The sequence below is a fragment of the Bufo bufo genome, chromosome 2 (genome assembly GCF_905171765.1).
Source record: "Bufo bufo chromosome 2, aBufBuf1.1, whole genome shotgun sequence".
Taxonomy (NCBI): Eukaryota; Metazoa; Chordata; class Amphibia; order Anura; family Bufonidae; genus Bufo; species Bufo bufo.
In genome coordinates this window covers 25165032-25191613 of record NC_053390.1, presented here as the reverse complement: position 1 = coordinate 25191613, position 26582 = coordinate 25165032, and the positions used below count along the sequence as shown (strand labels likewise).

The window sequence follows — 26582 nt, the reverse complement described above, 5'->3', positions numbered from 1 at the left end:
CAAAAGAGCGTTTCTACAGGGAGGAACAAAAATACCAAACTTCAAAAAAGCTAAATTTAGCCATAGGCCTAACTAACTGGGACAAAGTCCTCAAAAATAAAAATACAGCCACAAAATGGGATATATTTAAAAGCATCCTAAAATCTCTTTGTGAGAGGCCAAAAAAAAAATATCTTCTATGAACTCGCCATGCCCCTCTCGGAATGCCTTGGGGTGTCTTCTTTCCAAAATGGGGTCACTTTTGGGGTATTTATACTGCCCTGGCATTTTAGGGGCCCTAAAGCGTGAGAAGTAGTTTGGAATCCAAATGCTTAAAAAATGCCCTGTGAAATCCTAAAGGTACTCATTGGAATTTGGGCCCCTTTGTCCACCTAGGCTGCAAAAAAGTGTCACACATGTGGTATCGCCGTACTCAGGAGAAGTAGGGCAATGTGTTTTGGGGTGTATTTTTACATATACCCATGCTGGGTGAGAGAAATATCTCTGTAAATTGACAACTTTGTATAAACAAATAAAAAAAGTTGTGATTTACAGAGATATTTCTCACACACAGGATGGGTATGTGTGAAAAGACACCCCAAAACACATTGCCCTACTTATGCTGAGTATGGCGATACCACATGTTTGACACTTTTTTGCAGCCTAGGTGCGCAAAGGGGTCCAAATTCCAATGAGTACCTTTTAGGAGGGCATTTTTAGACATTTGGATTCCAGACTTCTTCTCACGCTTTAGGCCCCTAAAATGCCAGGGCAGTATAAATACCCCACATGTGACCCCATTTTGGAAAGAAGACACCCCAAGGTATTCCGTGAGGGGCATGGCGAGTTCATAGATTTATTTTTTTTGGCACAAGTTAGCAGAAATAGATTTTTGTTTTTTCTCCCTTTCGGCTAACTTGGGACAAACAGTTCAATCTTTCATGGACTCAATATGCCCCTCAGCGAATACCTTGGGGTGTCTTCTTTCCAAAATGGGGTCATTTGTGGGGTGTTTGTACTGCCCTGGCATTTGAGGGTCTCCGCAATCATTACATGTATGGCCAGCATTAGGAGTTTCTGCTATTCTCCTTATATTGAGCATACGGGTAATGAGATTTTTTTTTCCGTTCAGCCTCTGGGCTGAAAGAAAAAATGAATGGCACAGATTTCTTCATTCGCATCGATCAATGTGGATGAAAAAATCTCTGCCAAAAAATGTGCAAAAAAAAAAAAAGAGGGGAAAGGCGTCTGCCAGGACATAGGAGCTCCGCCCAACATCCAAACCCACTTAGCTCGTATGCCCTGGCAAACCCGATTTCTCCATTCACATCAATCGATGTGGATGAATAAATCATTGCCAGAATTTTATTTTATTTTTTTATACAAAGTGTTTGCCAAAGCATATGAACACCGCCTCCTCAGCTCATAAGCCTCGGCAAACGTATCTTTTTTACTGCAGAGGAGAAATCTCGTCTTGCAGTGTCGCATACACCGACTTTTGTGTAATCTCACAGCAGCGCAATGCTTCTGTCAGAATGCACATCAGTGCTGCAGCTGGTTGATCGCTTAGTCCACCTAGAAGGTAAAAAAAACCAGGCAGCAACGCAATAAATTTATTAACATTAACTTTATATAACATTTGAAACAGAACATTAACTTTTATAAACTTTATTGAACATTTGAAACAGAACATTAACTTTTTTGCATACCTGTGATTTTTTATTTTTTTTTACCTTTAGAGGATAAACCTCTCCTTCCCCATGGGACAATGTGCAAAGCGCAAATCGCCCAGAGATGAGGCGAAGTACATTATGCACTTTGTCCCAAGTGAAAGGAGAGGTTTGTGGCAGCTCTGTGTGAAAGGGCCCTAAGACCCCTGTGTGCCTATCCTGTGTCACGCAATCCCTACACTAATAGTGTACCTGTGTGTGGAACTTGCGGAAACACTCCCCTATGCATAGGGCAGGCTGGTCAGGACAAAAAACTGTGGTGTCACGCCTTATTCCAGCCCTGCTACAGACACAACATCTTTTTCTTGGGGAACAGTGAGTTGGGGTACCAGGATAGACACTCGGGAAGTGTCTGGCATGTAGCCGGCTCACTACATCAGGGACTTGGGGCACGGACCCTCCTGGATACAGGAGTTCCGAAATGATCTCTTCCTGGAATTTTAGGAAGGATCCCGTTCTCCCAGCCTTACTGTAGAGAACAAAACTATTATAGACAGCCAATTGAATTAAATAGACAGACACCTTCTTATACCAGCATCTGGTGCGGCGGGACACTAAATAGGGAGCCAACATATGGTCATTGAAGTCCACCCCTCCCATGTGAAGGTTATAGTCGTGGACAGAGAGGGGTTTCTCAATGACTCCAGTTGCCCTTTCAATTTCTACTGTCGTGTCTGCAAATGCTTTGCTGCATACCTCGGTTGTAACGAGTAGTTATTTCAGTCAACGTTGCTCTTCTATCAGCTTGAATCAGTCGGCCCATTCTCCTCTGACCTCTAGCATCCACAAGGCATTTTTGCCCACAGGACTGCCGCATACTGGATGTTTTTCCCTTTTCACACCATTCTTTGTAAACCCTAGAAATGGTTGTGCGTGAAAATCCCAGTAACTGAGCAGATTGTGAAATACTCAGACCGGCCTGTCTGGCACCAACAACCATGCCACGCTCAAAATTGCTTAAATCACCTTTCTTTCCCATTCTGACATTCAATTTGGAGTTCAGGAGATTGTCTTGACTAGGAGCACACCCCTAAATGCATTGAAGCAACTGCCATGTGATTGGTTGACTAGATAATTGCATTAATGAGAAATAGAACAGGTGTTCCTAATAATTCTTTAGGTGAGTGTATATTGATACAGTATATTGTCTTTTTAATTCTTACTAACCGCTGACTATTTTTCCTATAGTATCTATGGCTGTAGTCATTGGTATTATTATCTCAGATGTACATTTTGACCATTCCACCACATGAGTATATCTCCACACACTCACACATTTCATCCCGATTCTCCACTTCATTCAAAATAAGCCTTCCATCACACCAATACCATTGATCTACATTTCATTCATCAATCAACACCTTCCACGTTTATTATTGTTATTTTCGCTGTATTTCCCGTTATCTTCTTCCTTAATATGCGTCTAATTACCCCTGGAACGCAAAACTCTACTTCCGGGGTCACGTGACGCTGCAGTGGGACATGATCGGCGCTCCGAACAGCCTGTATTAGATATAAATGGCTGTGATCGCAGGCTAGCGTCCTGTGATCCAGCCTACTGCCTCCCCACCACTAAAATAAGGTAAAATACTTTCGAATAATGATTATAACATTATTTACAGATTACTCTTCTCCAGCTTCCTCATCCAATTGTGTTTTTTTTTTTCATGTTCTGCAATTTTCCTGTGGCCATTTCCACATACAGTCCATCTGCATTGGACTATCTTCCTATCTCTATCTATTAGGGACTATACGCTTCCCTCATATCTTCATTTTTAGTATACATGACTATTTCCATTATTATATGTTGTGCTTTAATAATTCTTCTAGAATTTTTCTTTGGGATCTTTTTAAACATGTCTATCTGGTTACATCATTAATGGGGCCTATGTTATTATATGACAGATAATAAGACCGCTGAGGAAGGTCAAATCATCCGGTCAAAATCATTATCAAGAGTGGTTGTCTAAGTGGGCTTACAATGTAACTGGATCTTGAATTTTGTATGATATTGCATCAATAAATAACCTAAATTGTAAACAAATATTCTGTGTGCCGGATTTTACGCATTATAGTATGGAGGTGGCAGCAGCATGAGCAGACCACAGAGTGGCAAGGTGACATAGTGTGGAGGTAGCAGCAGCATCAGGAGACCACAGAGGGACCCGGTTACAGAGTGGAGAAGTGGGTGGCAATACCAGTACCAGCTCAGGATGGTGGGTTAAGAAGGAGCACTTGGTATCAGATGTTTAGCATCAGGCGGGTGGCAGCATCAGAATAGTAGCTGAGGCAGGTAGCCAGAAGAAACCGGTCTCTTTTGTCAAAGTGTTGGTGTGGCAACATCAATGATTTAGTCTGATGCATCAGGCATTGGTGGGTGGAAATCCTGGCTGATCCACACCTGATTCATCTTGACAAAGGTCAGTCTTTCCACAGGTGAGTTCTTCTTGGGGTAACTATGACCCCACTGCACTAAACACCCGCTCTGAAGCCACACTACGCACCAGTTGAAGCCACAAATCCAGGTTGGCTGCCCAGTAGTCCAGAAGATCTTCAATTACGGCTGGCAGGGTGCACACCAAGTATGCCACCACCTGCTGGTTCAGGTTCTGCTCTATTTCTAGCTGCTGGTGAGTAGTTTCTTCACTATGCGGGTGAAGAAAGCTGCTCATTAGCGACTCTAGACTCAGGCTGCTGCTGATGGAGATGGTACTGCTCCTGCCACCCCACCCCACCCCACACCAGCAGCCATGGCAATGGAACGTGATCGCAGAGGGCCCCCCCCCGGTCAGATCTGCGAGAGGATGGACGATGGCGCAGATAGGCAGCAGTCAACTGACTACATAGGATGTTTCTATAGTAGTTCAGTTTACAAAAAGACCCCCATTTTGGACCGGTAGCGAGGGTGCAACAAGCTGGAGAGCTAGAAGTCATCCCTCTGCCGAATGGTGACAATTCAGCTGTCACTACGCAAGCAAGTGAGCATGCATCGGGCCATTTGTGCAAGTGACTCGGAGGGACTTCCTGCCTCCATCTCCACTGCATACTGCCATGGTGTCTCTGGGTCCTTTGCCTCGTCTTCCTCATCGCCTTGTAGCTCCTCTGGCTGCGCCTGCTCCTCCTCTCCTGTCACCTGTGTAGAAAAACCACCCATATCGCTACACATTGTTTGTGCTCCAATGTTCTCCTCCTCCAGTTCAGCCCCCACAGACGGAGGCGCCACATCTCCAGTCCCACATTCTGAACATGAATATGGTTTCTCCCCTGTGTGAATTCTCTCATGTATAACAAGATATGCTTTCTGTTTAAAACATTTGCCACATTCTGAACATGAAAATGGCTTCTCCCCTGTGTGAATTCTCTTATGTTCAACAAGATGTGCTTTCTGTGTAAAACATTTGCCACATTCTGAACATGAAAATGGCTTCTCCCCTGTGTGAATTCTCTTATGTTCAACAAGATGTGCTTTCTGTGTAAAACATTTGCCACATTCTGAACATGAATATGGCTTCTCTCTTGTGTGACTTCTCTCATGGTTAACAAGATGTGCTTTCTGTGTAAAACATTTGCCACATTCTGAACATGAATATGGCTTCTCTCCTGTGTGATTTCTCTCATGGTTAACAAGATTTGATTTCTGTGTAAAACATTTGCCACATTCCGAACATGAATATGGCTTCTCTCCTGTGTGACTTCTCTTGTGTTTGCCAAGATCTGATTTTTGTGTAAAACATTTGCCACATTCTGAACATGAATATGGCTTCTCTCATGTGTGATTTCTCTCATGAGTAACAAGTATTGAATTATCTGTAAAACATTTCCCACATTTAGAGCATGAATATGGTTTCCTCCCTGTGTGAAGTCTCTCATGTCTAACAAGAGTTGATTTATCTGTAAAACATTTGCCACATTCTGAACAGGAATATGGTTTCTCCGCTGTGTGAATTCTTGCATGTGAAAAAAGATCTGATTTTTGTGCAAAACATTTCCCACATTCTGAACATGAATATGGTTTCTCTCCTTTGTGAATTCTCTTATGTGTAACAAGCTTTGATTTTTGCATAAAACATTTTCCACATTCTGAACATGAATATGACTTCTCTCCTGCATGAATTCCTCTGTGTGTAGAAAGACCTGAGCTTTTTGTGAACTCTTTACCACAATGAAGCCTTTTACCCCCTTTCTGACCTATACTTGAGGTAACAATCTGTGATTGGTCAGGAAAAGGTTTCTCATGATTAGAGGGATAATATGACAGATCTGTACTATGAAATCCTGGATGTACATTAAGGGTAATGAGGTTTTCTCCTGTAGAGCGCAGCATGATAGCTTCATCTTCTACATTATAATTTAATGATAACATGAAGTTTTCCTCAGAATTCTTATTTGGATTCTCTGTGAAGATAAAAATTAGAATGTGTGATTTTTTCCCCAAAATAATAATAAATTACTAATAGGAGTTTACTATAAACCACCTAATATACCAGAGTCCACAGAAAATCTACTACTAAACGAGATAGACAAAGCGGCAAATCATAATGAGGTGGTTATAATGGAGGACTTCAACTACCCAGATATAGACTGGGAAACTGAAACTTGTATATCTCATAAAGGAAACAGGTTATTGGCAACAACCAAAGACAATTACCTCTCCCAACTGGTTCAGGACCCAACTAGAGGGTCGGCCATACTGGACTTAGTATTAACCAATAGGCCTGACAGAACAACAGATGTGCAGGTTGGGGGTCACCTGGGAAATAGTGACCATAAAGTAATAACCTTCCAATTATCATTCAAAAGAGCGTTTCTACAGGGAGGAACAAAAATACCAAACTTCAAAAAAGCTAAATTTAGCCATAGGCCTAACTAACTGGGACAAAGTCCTCAAAAATAAAAATACAGCCACAAAATGGGATATATTTAAAAGCATCCTAAAATCTCTTTGTGAGAGGCCAAAAAAAAAATATCTTCTATGAACTCGCCATGCCCCTCTCGGAATGCCTTGGGGTGTCTTCTTTCCAAAATGGGGTCACTTTTGGGGTATTTATACTGCCCTGGCATTTTAGGGGCCCTAAAGCGTGAGAAGTAGTTTGGAATCCAAATGCTTAAAAAATGCCCTGTGAAATCCTAAAGGTACTCATTGGAATTTGGGCCCCTTTGTCCACCTAGGCTGCAAAAAAGTGTCACACATGTGGTATCGCCGTACTCAGGAGAAGTAGGGCAATGTGTTTTGGGGTGTATTTTTACATATACCCATGCTGGGTGAGAGAAATATCTCTGTAAATTGACAACTTTGTATAAACAAATAAAAAAAGTTGTGATTTACAGAGATATTTCTCACACACAGGATGGGTATGTGTGAAAAGACACCCCAAAACACATTGCCCTACTTATGCTGAGTATGGCGATACCACATGTTTGACACTTTTTTGCAGCCTAGGTGCGCAAAGGGGTCCAAATTCCAATGAGTACCTTTTAGGAGGGCATTTTTAGACATTTGGATTCCAGACTTCTTCTCACGCTTTAGGCCCCTAAAATGCCAGGGCAGTATAAATACCCCACATGTGACCCCATTTTGGAAAGAAGACACCCCAAGGTATTCCGTGAGGGGCATGGCGAGTTCATAGATTTATTTTTTTTGGCACAAGTTAGCAGAAATAGATTTTTGTTTTTTCTCCCTTTCGGCTAACTTGGGACAAACAGTTCAATCTTTCATGGACTCAATATGCCCCTCAGCGAATACCTTGGGGTGTCTTCTTTCCAAAATGGGGTCATTTGTGGGGTGTTTGTACTGCCCTGGCATTTGAGGGTCTCCGCAATCATTACATGTATGGCCAGCATTAGGAGTTTCTGCTATTCTCCTTATATTGAGCATACGGGTAATGAGATTTTTTTTTCCGTTCAGCCTCTGGGCTGAAAGAAAAAATGAATGGCACAGATTTCTTCATTCGCATCGATCAATGTGGATGAAAAAATCTCTGCCAAAAAATGTGCAAAAAAAAAAAAAGAGGGGAAAGGCGTCTGCCAGGACATAGGAGCTCCGCCCAACATCCAAACCCACTTAGCTCGTATGCCCTGGCAAACCCGATTTCTCCATTCACATCAATCGATGTGGATGAATAAATCATTGCCAGAATTTTATTTTATTTTTTTATACAAAGTGTTTGCCAAAGCATATGAACACCGCCTCCTCAGCTCATAAGCCTCGGCAAACGTATCTTTTTTACTGCAGAGGAGAAATCTCGTCTTGCAGTGTCGCATACACCGACTTTTGTGTAATCTCACAGCAGCGCAATGCTTCTGTCAGAATGCACATCAGTGCTGCAGCTGGTTGATCGCTTAGTCCACCTAGAAGGTAAAAAAAACCAGGCAGCAACGCAATAAATTTATTAACATTAACTTTATATAACATTTGAAACAGAACATTAACTTTTATAAACTTTATTGAACATTTGAAACAGAACATTAACTTTTTTGCATACCTGTGATTTTTTATTTTTTTTTACCTTTAGAGGATAAACCTCTCCTTCCCCATGGGACAATGTGCAAAGCGCAAATCGCCCAGAGATGAGGCGAAGTACATTATGCACTTTGTCCCAAGTGAAAGGAGAGGTTTGTGGCAGCTCTGTGTGAAAGGGCCCTAAGACCCCTGTGTGCCTATCCTGTGTCACGCAATCCCTACACTAATAGTGTACCTGTGTGTGGAACTTGCGGAAACACTCCCCTATGCATAGGGCAGGCTGGTCAGGACAAAAAACTGTGGTGTCACGCCTTATTCCAGCCCTGCTACAGACACAACATCTTTTTCTTGGGGAACAGTGAGTTGGGGTACCAGGATAGACACTCGGGAAGTGTCTGGCATGTAGCCGGCTCACTACATCAGGGACTTGGGGCACGGACCCTCCTGGATACAGGAGTTCCGAAATGATCTCTTCCTGGAATTTTAGGAAGGATCCCGTTCTCCCAGCCTTACTGTAGAGAACAAAACTATTATAGACAGCCAATTGAATTAAATAGACAGACACCTTCTTATACCAGCATCTGGTGCGGCGGGACACTAAATAGGGAGCCAACATATGGTCATTGAAGTCCACCCCTCCCATGTGAAGGTTATAGTCGTGGACAGAGAGGGGTTTCTCAATGACTCCAGTTGCCCTTTCAATTTCTACTGTCGTGTCTGCAAATGCTTTGCTGCATACCTCGGTTGTAACGAGTAGTTATTTCAGTCAACGTTGCTCTTCTATCAGCTTGAATCAGTCGGCCCATTCTCCTCTGACCTCTAGCATCCACAAGGCATTTTTGCCCACAGGACTGCCGCATACTGGATGTTTTTCCCTTTTCACACCATTCTTTGTAAACCCTAGAAATGGTTGTGCGTGAAAATCCCAGTAACTGAGCAGATTGTGAAATACTCAGACCGGCCTGTCTGGCACCAACAACCATGCCACGCTCAAAATTGCTTAAATCACCTTTCTTTCCCATTCTGACATTCAATTTGGAGTTCAGGAGATTGTCTTGACTAGGAGCACACCCCTAAATGCATTGAAGCAACTGCCATGTGATTGGTTGACTAGATAATTGCATTAATGAGAAATAGAACAGGTGTTCCTAATAATTCTTTAGGTGAGTGTATATTGATACAGTATATTGTCTTTTTAATTCTTACTAACCGCTGACTATTTTTCCTATAGTATCTATGGCTGTAGTCATTGGTATTATTATCTCAGATGTACATTTTGACCATTCCACCACATGAGTATATCTCCACACACTCACACATTTCATCCCGATTCTCCACTTCATTCAAAATAAGCCTTCCATCACACCAATACCATTGATCTACATTTCATTCATCAATCAACACCTTCCACGTTTATTATTGTTATTTTCGCTGTATTTCCCGTTATCTTCTTCCTTAATATGCGTCTAATTACCCCTGGAACGCAAAACTCTACTTCCGGGGTCACGTGACGCTGCAGTGGGACATGATCGGCGCTCCGAACAGCCTGTATTAGATATAAATGGCTGTGATCGCAGGCTAGCGTCCTGTGATCCAGCCTACTGCCTCCCCACCACTAAAATAAGGTAAAATACTTTCGAATAATGATTATAACATTATTTACAGATTACTCTTCTCCAGCTTCCTCATCCAATTGTGTTTTTTTTTTTCATGTTCTGCAATTTTCCTGTGGCCATTTCCACATACAGTCCATCTGCATTGGACTATCTTCCTATCTCTATCTAATAGGGACTATACGCTTCCCTCATATCTTCATTTTTAGTATACATGACTATTTCCATTATTATATGTTGTGCTTTAATAATTCTTCTAGAATTTTTCTTTGGGATCTTTTTAAACATGTCTATCTGGTTACATCATTAATGGGGCCTATGTTATTATATGACAGATAATAAGACCGCTGAGGAAGGTCAAATCATCCGGTCAAAATCATTATCAAGAGTGGTTGTCTAAGTGGGCTTACAATGTAACTGGATCTTGAATTTTGTATGATATTGCATCAATAAATAACCTAAATTGTAAACAAATATTCTGTGTGCCGGATTTTACGCATTATAGTATGGAGGTGGCAGCAGCATGAGCAGACCACAGAGTGGCAAGGTGACATAGTGTGGAGGTAGCAGCAGCATCAGGAGACCACAGAGGGACCCGGTTACAGAGTGGAGAAGTGGGTGGCAATACCAGTACCAGCTCAGGATGGTGGGTTAAGAAGGAGCACTTGGTATCAGATGTTTAGCATCAGGCGGGTGGCAGCATCAGAATAGTAGCTGAGGCAGGTAGCCAGAAGAAACCGGTCTCTTTTGTCAAAGTGTTGGTGTGGCAACATCAATGATTTAGTCTGATGCATCAGGCATTGGTGGGTGGAAATCCTGGCTGATCCACACCTGATTCATCTTGACAAAGGTCAGTCTTTCCACAGGTGAGTTCTTCTTGGGGTAACTATGACCCCACTGCACTAAACACCCGCTCTGAAGCCACACTACGCACCAGTTGAAGCCACAAATCCAGGTTGGCTGCCCAGTAGTCCAGAAGATCTTCAATTACGGCTGGCAGGGTGCACACCAAGTATGCCACCACCTGCTGGTTCAGGTTCTGCTCTATTTCTAGCTGCTGGTGAGTAGTTTCTTCACTATGCGGGTGAAGAAAGCTGCTCATTAGCGACTCTAGACTCAGGCTGCTGCTGATGGAGATGGTACTGCTCCTGCCACCCCACCCCACCCCACACCAGCAGCCATGGCAATGGAACGTGATCGCAGAGGGCCCCCCCCCGGTCAGATCTGCGAGAGGATGGACGATGGCGCAGATAGGCAGCAGTCAACTGACTACATAGGATGTTTCTATAGTAGTTCAGTTTACAAAAAGACCCCCATTTTGGACCGGTAGCGAGGGTGCAACAAGCTGGAGAGCTAGAAGTCATCCCTCTGCCGAATGGTGACAATTCAGCTGTCACTACGCAAGCAAGTGAGCATGCATCGGGCCATTTGTGCAAGTGACTCGGAGGGACTTCCTGCCTCCATCTCCACTGCATACTGCCATGGTGTCTCTGGGTCCTTTGCCTCGTCTTCCTCATCGCCTTGTAGCTCCTCTGGCTGCGCCTGCTCCTCCTCTCCTGTCACCTGTGTAGAAAAACCACCCATATCGCTACACATTGTTTGTGCTCCAATGTTCTCCTCCTCCAGTTCAGCCCCCACAGACGGAGGCGCCACATCTCCAGTCCCACATTCTGAACATGAATATGGTTTCTCCCCTGTGTGAATTCTCTCATGTATAACAAGATATGCTTTCTGTTTAAAACATTTGCCACATTCTGAACATGAAAATGGCTTCTCCCCTGTGTGAATTCTCTTATGTTCAACAAGATGTGCTTTCTGTGTAAAACATTTGCCACATTCTGAACATGAAAATGGCTTCTCCCCTGTGTGAATTCTCTTATGTTCAACAAGATGTGCTTTCTGTGTAAAACATTTGCCACATTCTGAACATGAATATGGCTTCTCTCTTGTGTGACTTCTCTCATGGTTAACAAGATGTGCTTTCTGTGTAAAACATTTGCCACATTCTGAACATGAATATGGCTTCTCTCCTGTGTGATTTCTCTCATGGTTAACAAGATTTGATTTCTGTGTAAAACATTTGCCACATTCCGAACATGAATATGGCTTCTCTCCTGTGTGACTTCTCTTGTGTTTGCCAAGATCTGATTTTTGTGTAAAACATTTGCCACATTCTGAACATGAATATGGCTTCTCTCATGTGTGATTTCTCTCATGAGTAACAAGTATTGAATTATCTGTAAAACATTTCCCACATTTAGAGCATGAATATGGTTTCCTCCCTGTGTGAAGTCTCTCATGTCTAACAAGAGTTGATTTATCTGTAAAACATTTGCCACATTCTGAACAGGAATATGGTTTCTCCGCTGTGTGAATTCTTGCATGTGAAAAAAGATCTGATTTTTGTGCAAAACATTTCCCACATTCTGAACATGAATATGGTTTCTCTCCTTTGTGAATTCTCTTATGTGTAACAAGCTTTGATTTTTGCATAAAACATTTTCCACATTCTGAACATGAATATGACTTCTCTCCTGCATGAATTCCTCTGTGTGTAGAAAGACCTGAGCTTTTTGTGAACTCTTTACCACAATGAAGCCTTTTACCCCCTTTCTGACCTATACTTGAGGTAACAATCTGTGATTGGTCAGGAAAAGGTTTCTCATGATTAGAGGGATAATATGACAGATCTGTACTATGAAATCCTGGATGTACATTAAGGGTAATGAGGTTTTCTCCTGTAGAGCGCAGCATGATAGCTTCATCTTCTACATTATAATTTAATGATAACATGAAGTTTTCCTCAGAATTCTTATTTGGATTCTCTGTGAAGATAAAAATTAGAATGTGTGATTTTTTCCCCAAAATAATAATAAATTACTAATAGGAGTTTACTATAAACCACCTAATATACCAGAGTCCACAGAAAATCTACTACTAAACGAGATAGACAAAGCGGCAAATCATAATGAGGTGGTTATAATGGAGGACTTCAACTACCCAGATATAGACTGGGAAACTGAAACTTGTATATCTCATAAAGGAAACAGGTTATTGGCAACAACCAAAGACAATTACCTCTCCCAACTGGTTCAGGACCCAACTAGAGGGTCGGCCATACTGGACTTAGTATTAACCAATAGGCCTGACAGAACAACAGATGTGCAGGTTGGGGGTCACCTGGGAAATAGTGACCATAAAGTAATAACCTTCCAATTATCATTCAAAAGAGCGTTTCTACAGGGAGGAACAAAAATACCAAACTTCAAAAAAGCTAAATTTAGCCATAGGCCTAACTAACTGGGACAAAGTCCTCAAAAATAAAAATACAGCCACAAAATGGGATATATTTAAAAGCATCCTAAAATCTCTTTGTGAGAGGCCAAAAAAAAAATATCTTCTATGAACTCGCCATGCCCCTCTCGGAATGCCTTGGGGTGTCTTCTTTCCAAAATGGGGTCACTTTTGGGGTATTTATACTGCCCTGGCATTTTAGGGGCCCTAAAGCGTGAGAAGTAGTTTGGAATCCAAATGCTTAAAAAATGCCCTGTGAAATCCTAAAGGTACTCATTGGAATTTGGGCCCCTTTGTCCACCTAGGCTGCAAAAAAGTGTCACACATGTGGTATCGCCGTACTCAGGAGAAGTAGGGCAATGTGTTTTGGGGTGTATTTTTACATATACCCATGCTGGGTGAGAGAAATATCTCTGTAAATTGACAACTTTGTATAAACAAATAAAAAAAGTTGTGATTTACAGAGATATTTCTCACACACAGGATGGGTATGTGTGAAAAGACACCCCAAAACACATTGCCCTACTTATGCTGAGTATGGCGATACCACATGTTTGACACTTTTTTGCAGCCTAGGTGCGCAAAGGGGTCCAAATTCCAATGAGTACCTTTTAGGAGGGCATTTTTAGACATTTGGATTCCAGACTTCTTCTCACGCTTTAGGCCCCTAAAATGCCAGGGCAGTATAAATACCCCACATGTGACCCCATTTTGGAAAGAAGACACCCCAAGGTATTCCGTGAGGGGCATGGCGAGTTCATAGATTTATTTTTTTTGGCACAAGTTAGCAGAAATAGATTTTTGTTTTTTCTCCCTTTCGGCTAACTTGGGACAAACAGTTCAATCTTTAATGGACTCAATATGCCCCTCAGCGAATACCTTGGGGTGTCTTCTTTCCAAAATGGGGTCATTTGTGGGGTGTTTGTACTGCCCTGGCATTTGAGGGTCTCCGCAATCATTACATGTATGGCCAGCATTAGGAGTTTCTGCTATTCTCCTTATATTGAGCATACGGGTAATGAGATTTTTTTTTCCGTTCAGCCTCTGGGCTGAAAGAAAAAATGAATGGCACAGATTTCTTCATTCGCATCGATCAATGTGGATGAAAAAATCTCTGCCAAAAAATGTGCAAAAAAAAAAAAAGAGGGGAAAGGCGTCTGCCAGGACATAGGAGCTCCGCCCAACATCCAAACCCACTTAGCTCGTATGCCCTGGCAAACCCGATTTCTCCATTCACATCAATCGATGTGGATGAATAAATCATTGCCAGAATTTTATTTTATTTTTTTATACAAAGTGTTTGCCAAAGCATATGAACACCGCCTCCTCAGCTCATAAGCCTCGGCAAACGTATCTTTTTTACTGCAGAGGAGAAATCTCGTCTTGCAGTGTCGCATACACCGACTTTTGTGTAATCTCACAGCAGCGCAATGCTTCTGTCAGAATGCACATCAGTGCTGCAGCTGGTTGATCGCTTAGTCCACCTAGAAGGTAAAAAAAACCAGGCAGCAACGCAATAAATTTATTAACATTAACTTTATATAACATTTGAAACAGAACATTAACTTTTATAAACTTTATTGAACATTTGAAACAGAACATTAACTTTTTTGCATACCTGTGATTTTTTATTTTTTTTTACCTTTAGAGGATAAACCTCTCCTTCCCCATGGGACAATGTGCAAAGCGTAAATCGCCCAGAGATGAGGCGAAGTACATTATGCACTTTGTCCCAAGTGAAAGGAGAGGTTTGTGGCAGCTCTGTGTGAAAGGGCCCTAAGACCCCTGTGTGCCTATCCTGTGTCACGCAATCCCTACACTAATAGTGTACCTGTGTGTGGAACTTGCGGAAACACTCCCCTATGCATAGGGCAGGCTGGTCAGGACAAAAAACTGTGGTGTCACGCCTTATTCCAGCCCTGCTACAGACACAACATCTTTTTCTTGGGGAACAGTGAGTTGGGGTACCAGGATAGACACTCGGGAAGTGTCTGGCATGTAGCCGGCTCACTACATCAGGGACTTGGGGCACGGACCCTCCTGGATACAGGAGTTCCGAAATGATCTCTTCCTGGAATTTTAGGAAGGATCCCGTTCTCCCAGCCTTACTGTAGAGAACAAAACTATTATAGACAGCCAATTGAATTAAATAGACAGACACCTTCTTATACCAGCATCTGGTGCGGCGGGACACTAAATAGGGAGCCAACATATGGTCATTGAAGTCCACCCCTCCCATGTGAAGGTTATAGTCGTGGACAGAGAGGGGTTTCTCAATGACTCCAGTTGCCCTTTCAATTTCTACTGTCGTGTCTGCAAATGCTTTGCTGCATACCTCGGTTGTAACGAGTAGTTATTTCAGTCAACGTTGCTCTTCTATCAGCTTGAATCAGTCGGCCCATTCTCCTCTGACCTCTAGCATCCACAAGGCATTTTTGCCCACAGGACTGCCGCATACTGGATGTTTTTCCCTTTTCACACCATTCTTTGTAAACCCTAGAAATGGTTGTGCGTGAAAATCCCAGTAACTGAGCAGATTGTGAAATACTCAGACCGGCCTGTCTGGCACCAACAACCATGCCACGCTCAAAATTGCTTAAATCACCTTTCTTTCCCATTCTGACATTCAATTTGGAGTTCAGGAGATTGTCTTGACTAGGAGCACACCCCTAAATGCATTGAAGCAACTGCCATGTGATTGGTTGACTAGATAATTGCATTAATGAGAAATAGAACAGGTGTTCCTAATAATTCTTTAGGTGAGTGTATATTGATACAGTATATTGTCTTTTTAATTCTTACTAACCGCTGACTATTTTTCCTATAGTATCTATGGCTGTAGTCATTGGTATTATTATCTCAGATGTACATTTTGACCATTCCACCACATGAGTATATCTCCACACACTCACACATTTCATCCCGATTCTCCACTTCATTCAAAATAAGCCTTCCATCACACCAATACCATTGATCTACATTTCATTCATCAATCAACACCTTCCACGTTTATTATTGTTATTTTCGCTGTATTTCCCGTTATCTTCTTCCTTAATATGCGTCTAATTACCCCTGGAACGCAAAACTCTACTCCGGGGTCACGTGACGCTGCAGTGGGACATGATCGGCGCTCCGAACAGCCTGTATTAGATATAAATGGCTGTGATCGCAGGCTAGCGTCCTGTGATCCAGCCTACTGCCTCCCCACCACTAAAATAAGGTAAAATACTTTCGAATAATGATTATAACATTATTTACAGATTACTCTTCTCCAGCTTCCTCATCCAATTGTGTTTTTTTTTTTCATGTTCTGCAATTTTCCTGTGGCCATTTCCACATACAGTCCATCTGCATTGGACTATCTTCCTATCTCTATCTAATAGGGACTATACGCTTCCCTCATATCTTCATTTTTAGTATACATGACTATTTCCATTATTATATGTTGTGCTTTAATAATTCTTCTAGAATTTTTCTTTGGGATCTTTTTAAACATGTCTATCTGGTTACATCATTAATGGGGCCTATGTTATTATATGACAGATAATAAGACCGCTGAGGAAGGTCAAATCATCCGGTCAAAATCATTATCAAGAGTGGTTGTCTAAGTGGGCTTACAATGTAACTGGATCTTGAATTTTGTATGATATTGCATCAATAAATAACCTAAATTGTAAACAAATATTCTGTGTGCCGGATTTTACGCATTATAGTATGGAGGTGGCAGCAGCATGAGCAGACCACAGAGTGGCAAGGTGACATAGTGTGGAGGTAGCAGCAGCATCAGGAGACCACAGAGTGACCCGGTTACAGAGTGGAGAAGTGGGTGGCAATACCAGTACCAGCTCAGGATGGTGGGTTAAGAAGGAGCACTTGGTATCAGATGTTTAGCATCAGGCGGGTGGCAGCATCAGAATAGTAGCTGAGGCAGGTAGCCAGAAGAAACCGGTCTCTTTTGTCAAAGTGTTGGTGTGGCAACATCAATGATTTAGTCTGATGCATCAGGCATTGGTGGGTGGAAATCCTGGCTGATCCACACCTGATTCATCTTGACAAAGGTCAGTCTTTCCACAGGTGAGTTCTTCTTGGGGTAACTATGACCCCACTGCACTAAACACCCGCTCTGAAGCCACACTACGCACCAGTTGAAGCCACAAATCCAGGTTGGCTGCCCAGTAGTCCAGAAGATCTTCAATTACGGCTGGCAGGGTGCACACCAAGTATGCCACCACCTGCTGGTTCAGGTTCTGCTCTATTTCTAGCTGCTGGTGAGTAGTTTCTTCACTATGCGGGTGAAGAAAGCTGCTCATTAGCGACTCTAGACTCAGGCTGCTGCTGATGGAGATGGTACTGCTCCTGCCACCCCACCCCACCCCACACCAGCAGCCATGGCAATGGAACGTGATCGCAGAGGGCCCCCCCCCCGGTCAGATCTGCGAGAGGATGGACGATGGCGCAGATAGGCAGCAGTCAACTGACTACATAGGATGTTTCTATAGTAGTTCAGTTTACAAAAAGACCCCCATTTTGGACCGGTAGCGAGGGTGCAACAAGCTGGAGAGCTAGAAGTCATCCCTCTGCCGAATGGTGACAATTCAGCTGTCACTACGCAAGCAAGTGAGCATGCATCGGGCCATTTGTGCAAGTGACTCGGAGGGACTTCCTGCCTCCATCTCCACTGCATACTGCCATGGTGTCTCTGGGTCCTTTGCCTCGTCTTCCTCATCGCCTTGTAGCTCCTCTGGCTGTGCCTGCTCCTCCTCTCCTGTCACCTGTGTAGAAAAACCACCCATATCGCTACACATTGTTTGTGCTCCAATGTTCTCCTCCTCCAGTTCAGCCCCCACAGACGGAGGCGCCACATCTCCAGTCCCACATTCTGAACATGAATATGGTTTCTCCCCTGTGTGAATTCTCTCATGTATAACAAGATATGCTTTCTGTTTAAAACATTTGCCACATTCTGAACATGAAAATGGCTTCTCCCCTGTGTGAATTCTCTTATGTTCAACAAGATGTGCTTTCTGTGTAAAACATTTGCCACATTCTGAACATGAAAATGGCTTCTCCCCTGTGTGAATTCTCTTATGTTCAACAAGATGTGCTTTCTGTGTAAAACATTTGCCACATTCTGAACATGAATATGGCTTCTCTCTTGTGTGACTTCTCTCATGGTTAACAAGATGTGCTTTCTGTGTAAAACATTTGCCACATTCTGAACATAAATATGGCTTCTCTCCTGTGTGATTTCTCTCATGGTTAACAAGATTTGATTTCTGTGTAAAACATTTGCCACATTCCGAACATGAATATGGCTTCTCTCCTGTGTGACTTCTCTTGTGTTTGCCAAGATCTGATTTTTGTGTAAAACATTTGCCACATTCTGAACATGAATATGGCTTCTCTCATGTGTGATTTCTCTCATGAGTAACAAGTATTGAATTATCTGTAAAACATTTCCCACATTTAGAGCATGAATATGGTTTCCTCCCTGTGTGAAGTCTCTCATGTCTAACAAGAGTTGATTTATCTGTAAAACATTTGCCACATTCTGAACAGGAATATGGTTTCTCCGCTGTGTGAATTCTTGCATGTGAAAAAAGATCTGATTTTTGTGCAAAACATTTCCCACATTCTGAACATGAATATGGTTTCTCTCCTTTGTGAATTCTCTTATGTGTAACAAGCTTTGATTTTTGCATAAAACATTTTCCACATTCTGAACATGAATATGACTTCTCTCCTGCATGAATTCCTCTGTGTGTAGAAAGACCTGAGCTTTTTGTGAACTCTTTACCACAATGAAGCCTTTTACCCCCTTTCTGACCTATACTTGAGGTAACAATCTGTGATTGGTCAGGAAAAGGTTTCTCATGATTAGAGGGATAATATGACAGATCTGTACTATGAAATCCTGGATGTACATTAAGGGTAATGAGGTTTTCTCCTGTAGAGCGCAGCATGATAGCTTCATCTTCTACATTATAATTTAATGATAACATGAAGTTTTCCTCAGAATTCTTATTTGGATTCTCTGTGAAGATAAAAATTAGAATGTGTGATTTTTTCCCCAAAATAATAATAAATTACTAATAGGAGTTTACTATAAACCACCTAATATACCAGAGTCCACAGAAAATCTACTACTAAACGAGATAGACAAAGCGGCAAATCATAATGAGGTGGTTATAATGGAGGACTTCAACTACCCAGATATAGACTGGGAAACTGAAACTTGTATATCTCATAAAGGAAACAGGTTATTGGCAACAACCAAAGACAATTACCTCTCCCAACTGGTTCAGGACCCAACTAGAGGGTCGGCCATACTGGACTTAGTATTAACCAATAGGCCTGACAGAACAACAGATGTGCAGGTTGGGGGTCACCTGGGAAATAGTGACCATAAAGTAATAACCTTCCAATTATCATTCAAAAGAGCGTTTCTACAGGGAGGAACAAAAATACCAAACTTCAAAAAAGCTAAATTTAGCCATAGGCCTAACTAACTGGGACAAAGTCCTCAAAAATAAAAATACAGCCACAAAATGGGATATATTTAAAAGCATCCTAAAATCTCTTTGTGAGAGGCCAAAAAAAAAATATCTTCTATGAACTCGCCATGCCCCTCTCGGAATGCCTTGGGGTGTCTTCTTTCCAAAATGGGGTCACTTTTGGGGTATTTATACTGCCCTGGCATTTTAGGGGCCCTAAAGCGTGAGAAGTAGTTTGGAATCCAAATGCTTAAAAAATGCCCTGTGAAATCCTAAAGGTACTCATTGGAATTTGGGCCCCTTTGTCCACCTAGGCTGCAAAAAAGTGTCACACATGTGGTATCGCCGTACTCAGGAGAAGTAGGGCAATGTGTTTTGGGGTGTATTTTTACATATACCCATGCTGGGTGAGAGAAATATCTCTGTAAATTGACAACTTTGTATAAACAAATAAAAAAAGTTGTGATTTACAGAGATATTTCTCACACACAGGATGGGTATGTGTGAAAAGACACCCCAAAACACATTGCCCTACTTATGCTGAGTATGGCGATACCACATGTTTGACACTTTTTTGCAGCCTAGGTGCGCAAAGGGGTCCAAATTCCAATGAGTACCTTTTAGGAGGGCATTTTTAGACATTTGGATTCCAGACTTCTTCTCACGCTTTAGGCCCCTAAAATGCCAGGGCAGTATAAATACCCCACATGTGACCCCATTTTGGAAAGAAGACACCCCAAGGTATTCCGTGAGGGGCATGGCGAGTTCATAGATTTATTTTTTTTGGCACAAGTTAGCAGAAATAGATTTTTGTTTTTTCTCCCTTTCGGCTAACTTGGGACAAACAGTTCAATCTTTCATGGACTCAATATGCCCCTCAGCGAATACCTTGGGGTGTCTTCTTTCCAAAATGGGGTCATTTGTGGGGTGTTTGTACTGCCCTGGCATTTGAGGGTCTCCGCAATCATTACATGTATGGCCAGCATTAGGAGTTTCTGCTATTCTCCTTATATTGAGCATACGGGTAATGAGATTTTTTTTTCCGTTCAGCCTCTGGGCTGAAAGAAAAAATGAATGGCACAGATTTCTTCATTCGCATCGATCAATGTGGATGAAAAAATCTCTGCCAAAAAATGTGCAAAAAAAAAAAAAGAGGGGAAAGGCGTCTGCCAGGACATAGGAGCTCCGCCCAACATCCAAACCCACTTAGCTCGTATGCCCTGGCAAACCCGATTTCTCCATTCACATCAATCGATGTGGATGAATAAATCATTGCCAGAATTTTATTTTATTTTTTTATACAAAGTGTTTGCCAAAGCATATGAACACCGCCTCCTCAGCTCATAAGCCTCGGCAAACGTATCTTTTTTACTGCAGAGGAGAAATCTCGTCTTGCAGTGTCGCATACACCGACTTTTGTGTAATCTCACAGCAGCGCAATTCTTCTGTCAGAATGCACATCAGTGCTGCAGCTGGTTGATCGCTTAGTCCACCTAGAAGGTAAAAAAAACCAGGCAGCAACGCAATAAATTTATTAACATTAACTTTATATAACATTTGAAACAGAACATTAACTTTTATAAACTTTATTGAACATTTGAAACAGAACATTAACTTTTTTGCATACCTGTGATTTTTTATTTTTTTTTACCTTTAGAGGATAAACCTCTCCTTCCCCATGGGACAATGTGCAAAGCGCAAATCGCCCAGAGATGAGGCGAAGTACATTATGCACTTTGTCCCAAGTGAAAGGAGAGGTTTGTGGCAGCTCTGTGTGAAAGGGCCCTAAGACCCCTGTGTGCCTATCCTGTGTCACGCAATCCCTACACTAATAGTGTACCTGTGTGTGGAACTTGCGGAAACACTCCCCTATGCATAGGGCAGGCTGGTCAGGACAAAAAACTGTGGTGTCACGCCTTATTCCAGCCCTGCTACAGACACAACATCTTTTTCTTGGGGAACAGTGAGTTGGGGTACCAGGATAGACACTCGGGAAGTGTCTGGCATGTAGCCGGCTCACTACATCAGGGACTTGGGGCACGGACCCTCCTGGATACAGGAGTTCCGAAATGATCTCTTCCTGGAATTTTAGGAAGGATCCCGTTCTCCCAGCCTTACTGTAGAGAACAAAACTATTATAGACAGCCAATTGAATTAAATAGACAGACACCTTCTTATACCAGCATCTGGTGCGGCGGGACACTAAATAGGGAGCCAACATATGGTCATTGAAGTCCACCCCTCCCATGTGAAGGTTATAGTCGTGGACAGAGAGGGGTTTCTCAATGACTCCAGTTGCCCTTTCAATTTCTACTGTCGTGTCTGCAAATGCTTTGCTGCATACCTCGGTTGTAACGAGTAGTTATTTCAGTCAACGTTGCTCTTCTATCAGCTTGAATCAGTCGGCCCATTCTCCTCTGACCTCTAGCATCCACAAGGCATTTTTGCCCACAGGACTGCCGCATACTGGATGTTTTTCCCTTTTCACACCATTCTTTGTAAACCCTAGAAATGGTTGTGCGTGAAAATCCCAGTAACTGAGCAGATTGTGAAATACTCAGACCGGCCTGTCTGGCACCAACAACCATGCCACGCTCAAAATTGCTTAAATCACCTTTCTTTCCCATTCTGACATTCAATTTGGAGTTCAGGAGATTGTCTTGACTAGGAGCACACCCCTAAATGCATTGAAGCAACTGCCATGTGATTGGTTGACTAGATAATTGCATTAATGAGAAATAGAACAGGTGTTCCTAATAATTCTTTAGGTGAGTGTATATTGATACAGTATATTGTCTTTTTAATTCTTACTAACCGCTGACTATTTTTCCTATAGTATCTATGGCTGTAGTCATTGGTATTATTATCTCAGATGTACATTTTGACCATTCCACCACATGAGTATATCTCCACACACTCACACATTTCATCCCGATTCTCCACTTCATTCAAAATAAGCCTTCCATCACACCAATACCATTGATCTACATTTCATTCATCAATCAACACCTTCCACGTTTATTATTGTTATTTTCGCTGTATTTCCCGTTATCTTCTTCCTTAATATGCGTCTAATTACCCCTGGAACGCAAAACTCTACTTCCGGGGTCACGTGACGCTGCAGTGGGACATGATCGGCGCTCCGAACAGCCTGTATTAGATATAAATGGCTGTGATCGCAGGCTAGCGTCCTGTGATCCAGCCTACTGCCTCCCCACCACTAAAATAAGGTAAAATACTTTCGAATAATGATTATAACATTATTTACAGATTACTCTTCTCCAGCTTCCTCATCCAATTGTGTTTTTTTTTTTCATGTTCTGCAATTTTCCTGTGGCCATTTCCACATACAGTCCATCTGCATTGGACTATCTTCCTATCTCTATCTAATAGGGACTATACGCTTCCCTCATATCTTCATTTTTAGTATACATGACTATTTCCATTATTATATGTTGTGCTTTAATAATTCTTCTAGAATTTTTCTTTGGGATCTTTTTAAACATGTCTATCTGGTTACATCATTAATGGGGCCTATGTTATTATATGACAGATAATAAGACCGCTGAGGAAGGTCAAATCATCCGGTCAAAATCATTATCAAGAGTGGTTGTCTAAGTGGGCTTACAATGTAACTGGATCTTGAATTTTGTATGATATTGCATCAATAAATAACCTAAATTGTAAACAAATATTCTGTGTGCCGGATTTTACGCATTATAGTATGGAGGTGGCAGCAGCATGAGCAGACCACAGAGTGGCAAGGTGACATAGTGTGGAGGTAGCAGCAGCATCAGGAGACCACAGAGTGACCCGGTTACAGAGTGGAGAAGTGGGTGGCAATACCAGTACCAGCTCAGGATGGTGGGTTAAGAAGGAGCACTTGGTATCAGATGTTTAGCATCAGGCGGGTGGCAGCATCAGAATAGTAGCTGAGGCAGGTAGCCAGAAGAAACCGGTCTCTTTTGTCAAAGTGTTGGTGTGGCAACATCAATGATTTAGTCTGATGCATCAGGCATTGGTGGGTGGAAATCCTGGCTGATCCACACCTGATTCATCTTGACAAAGGTCAGTCTTTCCACAGGTGAGTTCTTCTTGGGGTAACTATGACCCCACTGCACTAAACACCCGCTCTGAAGCCACACTACGCACCAGTTGAAGCCACAAATCCAGGTTGGCTGCCCAGTAGTCCAGAAGATCTTCAATTACGGCTGGCAGGGTGCACACCAAGTATGCCACCACCTGCTGGTTCAGGTTCTGCTCTATTTCTAGCTGCTGGTGAGTAGTTTCTTCACTATGCGGGTGAAGAAAGCTGCTCATTAGCGACTCTAGACTCAGGCTGCTGCTGATGGAGATGGTACTGCTCCTGCCACCCCACCCCACCCCACACCAGCAGCCATGGCAATGGAACGTGATCGCAGAGGGCCCCCCCCCCCGGTCAGATCTGCGAGAGGATGGACGATGGCGCAGATAGGCAGCAGTCAACTGACTACATAGGATGTTTCTATAGTAGTTCAGTTTACAAAAAGACCCCCATTTTGGACCGGTAGCGAGGGTGCAACAAGCTGGAGAGCTAGAAGTCATCCCTCTGCCGAATGGTGACAATTCAGCTGTCACTACGCAAGCAAGTGAGCATGCATCGGGCCATTTGTGCAAGTGACTCGGAGGGACTTCCTGCCTCCATCTCCACTGCATACTGCCATGGTGTCTCTGGGTCCTTTGCCTCGTCTTCCTCATCGCCTTGTAGCTCCTCTGGCTGCGCCTGCTCCTCCTCTCCTGTCACCTGTGTAGAAAAACCACCCATATCGCTACACATTGTTTGTGCTCCAATGTTCTCCTCCTCCAGTTCAGCCCCCACAGACGGAGGCGCCACATCTCCAGTCCCACATTCTGAACATGAATATGGTTTCTCCCCTGTGTGAATTCTCTCATGTATAACAAGATATGCTTTCTGTTTAAAACATTTGCCACATTCTGAACATGAAAATGGCTTCTCCCCTGTGTGAATTCTCTTATGTTCAACAAGATGTGCTTTCTGTGTAAAACATTTGCCACATTCTGAACATGAAAATGGCTTCTCCCCTGTGTGAATTCTCTTATGTTCAACAAGATGTGCTTTCTGTGTAAAACATTTGCCACATTCTGAACATGAATATGGCTTCTCTCTTGTGTGACTTCTCTCATGGTTAACAAGATGTGCTTTCTGTGTAAAACATTTGCCACATTCTGAACATGAATATGGCTTCTCTCCTGTGTGATTTCTCTCATGGTTAGCAAGATTTGATTTCTGTGTAAAACATTTGCCACATTCTGAACATGAATATGGCTTCTCTCCTGTGTGACTTCTCTTGTGTTTGCCAAGATCTGATTTTTGTGTAAAACATTTGCCACATTCTGAACATGAATATGGCTTCTCTCATGTGTGATTTCTCTCATGAGTAACAAGTATTGAATTATCTGTAAAACATTTCCCACATTTAGAGCATGAATATGGTTTCCTCCCTGTGTGAAGTCTCTCATGTCTAACAAGAGTTGATTTATCTGTAAAACATTTGCCACATTCTGAACAGGAATATGGTTTCTCCGCTGTGTGAATTCTTGCATGTGAAAAAAGATCTGATTTTTGTGCAAAACATTTCCCACATTCTGAACATGAATATGGTTTCTCTCCTTTGTGAATTCTCTTATGTGTAACAAGCTTTGATTTTTGCATAAAACATTTTCCACATTCTGAACATGAATATGACTTCTCTCCTGCATGAATTCCTCTGTGTGTAGAAAGACCTGAGCTTTTTGTGAACTCTTTACCACAATGAAACCTTTTACCCCCTTTCTGACCTATACTTGAGGTAACAATCTGTGATTGGTCAGGAAAAGGTTTCTCATGATTAGAGGGATAATATGACAGATCTGTACTATGAAATCCTGGATGTACATTAAGGGTAATGAGGTTTTCTCCTGTAGAGCGCAGCATGATAGCTTCATCTTCTACATTATAATTTAATGATAACATGAAGTTTTCCTCAGAATTCTTATTTGGATTCTCTGTGAAGATAAAAATTAGAATGTGTGATTTTTTCCCCAAAATAATAATAAATTACTAATAGGAGTTTACTATAAACCACCTAATATACCAGAGTCCACAGAAAATCTACTACTAAACGAGATAGACAAAGCGGCAAATCATAATGAGGTGGTTATAATGGAGGACTTCAACTACCCAGATATAGACTGGGAAACTGAAACTTGTATATCTCATAAAGGAAACAGGTTATTGGCAACAACCAAAGACAATTACCTCTCCCAACTGGTTCAGGACCCAACTAGAGGGTCGGCCATACTGGACTTAGTATTAACCAATAGGCCTGACAGAACAACAGATGTGCAGGTTGGGGGTCACCTGGGAAATAGTGACCATAAAGTAATAACCTTCCAATTATCATTCAAAAGAGCGTTTCTACAGGGAGGAACAAAAATACCAAACTTCAAAAAAGCTAAATTTAGCCATAGGCCTAACTAACTGGGACAAAGTCCTCAAAAATAAAAATACAGCCACAAAATGGGATATATTTAAAAGCATCCTAAAATCTCTTTGTGAGAGGCCAAAAAAAAAATATCTTCTATGAACTCGCCATGCCCCTCTCGGAATGCCTTGGGGTGTCTTCTTTCCAAAATGGGGTCACTTTTGGGGTATTTATACTGCCCTGGCATTTTAGGGGCCCTAAAGCGTGAGAAGTAGTTTGGAATCCAAATGCTTAAAAAATGCCCTGTGAAATCCTAAAGGTACTCATTGGAATTTGGGCCCCTTTGTCCACCTAGGCTGCAAAAAAGTGTCACACATGTGGTATCGCCGTACTCAGGAGAAGTAGGGCAATGTGTTTTGGGGTGTATTTTTACATATACCCATGCTGGGTGAGAGAAATATCTCTGTAAATTGACAACTTTGTATAAACAAATAAAAAAAGTTGTGATTTACAGAGATATTTCTCACACACAGGATGGGTATGTGTGA

The 26582-nt window shown here is 42.2% G+C and overlaps 1 protein-coding gene and 1 pseudogene across 1 annotated transcript in view; one reads left to right on the top strand and one right to left on the bottom strand.

The window, feature by feature from the left end:
* Positions 1 to 26582, top strand: part of LOC120991124 (zinc finger protein 585A-like) — a 2129672-nt gene that overhangs the window by 163667 nt on the left and 1939423 nt on the right. The gene's annotated exons all lie outside the window — the stretch shown is intronic.
* The window catches only part of LOC120991893, a 92091-nt pseudogene that overhangs the window by 8050 nt on the left and 57459 nt on the right, over positions 1 to 26582 (bottom strand).